The 3,958-nt window shown below is 31.4% G+C and overlaps 1 pseudogene across 1 annotated transcript; it reads left to right on the forward strand.

The window, feature by feature from the left end:
- Positions 1-798: 798 nt before the first annotated feature.
- On the forward strand, positions 799-2,357 carry LOC149201341 (putative serine/threonine-protein kinase WNK11 pseudogene; annotated as a pseudogene). Its single transcript, XR_016253425.1, has 2 exons — positions 799-923; positions 1,208-2,357. The product of XR_016253425.1 is annotated as a putative serine/threonine-protein kinase WNK11 pseudogene (transcript).
- Positions 2,358-3,958: the final 1,601 nt, after the last annotated feature.

Here is a 3,958-nt window from a genome sequence, read left to right on the forward strand (position 1 = left end):
AACATTTTGTTGACCTATAAAGAATAAATAAAGTTGTTTCACATCAACATTAATGATCTCTTCTTCCAATTTTTCTTTTTTTCTTCCACTTTAAACTTGTGCTTTTCCAATAAATTGTATTCATGTATCATCTAGAAAATTCTAATAACTTATAATAATAATAATTTATTTTTATTAAATCACTGTTAAGTTAGACACCAAATTGATATATGAAACTCTTTTAATTATGGGATAAGAGACCCCTTCCACACAACAATTTCACTACTAAAATCTATAAAAGTGTAAATAAATATTTTCAATTTTATAAAAATTTATATAATTGAAAATAATTACACATTTTTCTCACACAATCTTGATGAAATCACTTATTTCAAATTGATTTATGTATTATTTAAAATAAGTTTTTGAATGCAAAAATAGATTCTAACACTGTGAAAAGCTTTTAAAACATCAAATTCTATAAATTAAACAACTTAAACTGAATTTTTAAAATCCTATAATTAAAATTACTTACAGCTGTTAATTAAACTAATTATAAAATTACTTACATCTATTTATTAAACTACTAGATGAATAACTACTGTTTAGTTAATCTAACCCAAAAAAACTTCAATCAAAACTTATCACTGCCTAGCAAAAGACCACTTTAAACGCGTGGTCACCCATCATAAAAAACAAAACAACTCAAGTTGGGAAAGCTCATAACTAACGAATCACTCCACGTGTCCGTTTTGGAATATTCAGTCCCCATAATTTATCCGAAAGATATTTATGCGTAGCTGGTATTTGTCTGTCAAACCCAACCTCTAGTATATATATACACATCCGTTATTCACATCCTCAGGTTGCTCTGCCTGTTCTCGACCTAAATATTTTTTCTACGAGATCCAGACTTTGAGCGATTTCTGTGGTCACAGAGACAGGTATGTTTTCTGCATCCTCCTATTTGTTTTTATAACGTTGTTTTCCTTTATCACTGCGTTTGGAACTCTGTGCACTGCAATGGTTCTGTTCACAGTTTTAGTTTTTTGAAGATTCTGTTTATCGAAATAGTTTTATGAGATTTCTTTTCTGCCGACAGAATTTGTTTGCGTGTAGAGTTAGGGTTTTGGATTTCCTGGTTTGATTTAAGATTGCCTGAGAATTTTAAGTTTTACACTTCAATTTATTGGGTGACTTTCTGAATCCGGCCGCTCTGTTTTCTCAGTATCTCTGGAGCGAAAATGCTGTTAGTTTCTTCATTATTCCCACAGGAAGCAAAGTCTTCTGTCTTTGCTGCATGTTCGTCTTCTGAATTTAGGGAAAATCTCCATTTCTGTGTCTTCCTATAGCCCTGCAAGGGTTTCTGTTTATTAAATTCAAATTCTGGGGTTAGGGTTTCCTTTCCTTTTCAGGAGGTGGAGAAATGCCTAGTCTAGAATATGACACCTGTGATAAGGACAGGGAGCCCTTTGTGGAACTGGATCCCACTGGTAGGTATGGTCGCTATGAAGATTTGCTGGGCCGCGGTGCTATGAAGAAGGTATACCGAGTATGAAGAAGGTATACCGAGCTTTTGATCAAGAACAGGGTATTGAGGTTGCTTGGAACAAGGTGCCTCTGCAAAACCTAGATGATGCTTCCATACAGAGGATCTATGCAGAAGTCCGTCTGTTGAAATCTCTCAGGAATAAAAACATGATTATGCTCTACAATGCTTTGGCTCGATAAAAAGACAAGTCATGTGAATTTCATTACTGAGGTCTGTACATCGGGGACTCTGAGAGAGTACCGCCAGAAGCATCGTCATGTCTCCGTGAATGCTTTGAAGAATTTTGCACTTCAGATACTGAGAGGATTGCATTATCTTCATAATCATGAGACTTGTGTAATTCATAGAGATTTGAATTGCAACAATATTTTTGTGAATGGCAATAGTGGCGTTCTGAAGATTGGGGATCTGGGTCTTGCCACTACACTGGGAAATGATCGTTGTGCACACACTGTGCTTGCTGGAGATGGTTACTTTGGAAATTCCTTACAGTGAGTGCCGTAGCGTTGCCCAAATTTATAAGAAGGTGAGTTGTGATATAAGGCCTGCAGCATTGGAAAAGGTTACCAATCAAGAAATGAGACAGTTTATTGAAAAATGCCTGGCAGCAGCACCAGTCAGGCCTTCTGCTGCAGAACTTCTGAAGGACCCATTTTTTAAAGGAGTACAAGCGAGCACCTATTAGGTTGCCAGCTTGTTTGACTGAACAGCATAGATGGATTCCTGCCTATTTATTTTGCCAATTTATTTTTGAGATCAGCCTAATTTTTTAATAGTTAATGTGAAGAAAATGTTGTTATAGTTAACTATAACAGGATAGATGGATTCGTGCCTATTTATTTTGCCAATTTATTTTTGAGATCTGCCCAATTTTTTTAATAGTTAATGTGAAGAGAATAACAGGATAGATGGATTCCTGCCTATTTATTTTGCCAATTTATTTTTGAGATCTGCCCAATTTTTTTAATAGTTAATGTGAAGAGAGTGTTGTTATAGTTAATTGTGACACAATCTAAAGATATTATGATAATAGGTCGTGTATAGATTTATAATTCGTCGTGTATAGGTTTTGCAATTTGGAACGGTGGATAAATTATATTAGAGATGTGTATAGATTTATAGTGAGTTATATTGCGAGTTGTTTTATATATAGTTTAGATTTTGCAATTTGGAAAGTTAAGGAGAGGTATTATATTTAGTGGATTTGTTTAAATAGTGGGTGGTAAATAGATGTGTATGGATTTATAATTGCTCATTTACCTATGTTATTATGTTATTTTGATATCTATTAGATCTTTGTAATTTGGAAAGGATAAATATATTAAATGTGTCTAGACTTACAGTGAGCTGTAGTGTCAGTTGGTTTATTAGTTTAGATTTTGCAATTTGAAAAGTTATGGAAAGAGATTATATTTAGTGGGGATTTAAATAGTGGGTGGTAAATAAAATTATATGGTTATTTTTTAGCTTTTATGTTATAGAGAATTTTTGTAATATGGAAAAGTATAAAATTATTTGGATCTTTCTTACTTTTTGCAATATGAAAAAGTATTTTAGATACAGTAATTTGGGTATTATATTTATTGCCACTTATTTTAAATTTGATTTGTTGGTAAAATAATTTATTCTAAAATGGAAATTTTATCAATTAAAATATTGTATGCTTTGTTTAGAATATAAATTTTAAAAATATTGATATTACATAAATTTTAGAATTTTTTTTAAAATTCTTGTAGATTATAAGGTTAGATTCTTATATAATACAATTTAATTGGACATTATAATTATGCATTTGAAAAGTGAATCTATTGTTTAGAATCAAGGGGTAATCCAATTTTAAAATTAGACATGTAGGAGAGGCTAAGCTACTTCAACTTCCTAATATGAAACATTTAGTAGAAACTCTAAACTATGACTATGTGTTTTGTAGGTGGGGTAAGACTCGTAGAGATTTCAAGTGGTGTAAAGTATTAAAATGTCATCTTAGAGCAAGAGTTAGCCTACAAAGCAAATTTTGAGAAGTGAAAAAGAATTCAATGGTTTCAACTACCCAATTAAATTGAGTATTGCAGTATTGCAACTTAGCACATGTTTCATTATTGTTTTACATTCACTTACAACCACCATTTTATATTAAAACAATCTTTACGCTTTAAAGTAATACATTTTTGGACATGGCTAGACTTACTGTGTGCCCATTTTGTATCCACAATTATTAGAATTTTAGTTGAATTTCCAAGTGCTCTTTTTAATGAGATTCTTGTTGTGTAATACATTACAAAATTGTAAGTTATTTTTAATTATATTCTAGTTGTGTAATACATATACAAAATAAGTTATTGATAATTGATTAGATTTTTATTACAAGTTTATGTTGATATAATATTTCCCTTTTAATAATAACATGACAATGGTACCTACTTTTCA

Source organism: Pinus tabuliformis, chromosome 2_1 (assembly GCF_031772625.1).
Source record: "Pinus tabuliformis cultivar Carrire ecotype Pingquan chromosome 2_1, CPIR1, whole genome shotgun sequence".
Taxonomy (NCBI): Eukaryota; Viridiplantae; Streptophyta; class Pinopsida; order Pinales; family Pinaceae; genus Pinus; species Pinus tabuliformis.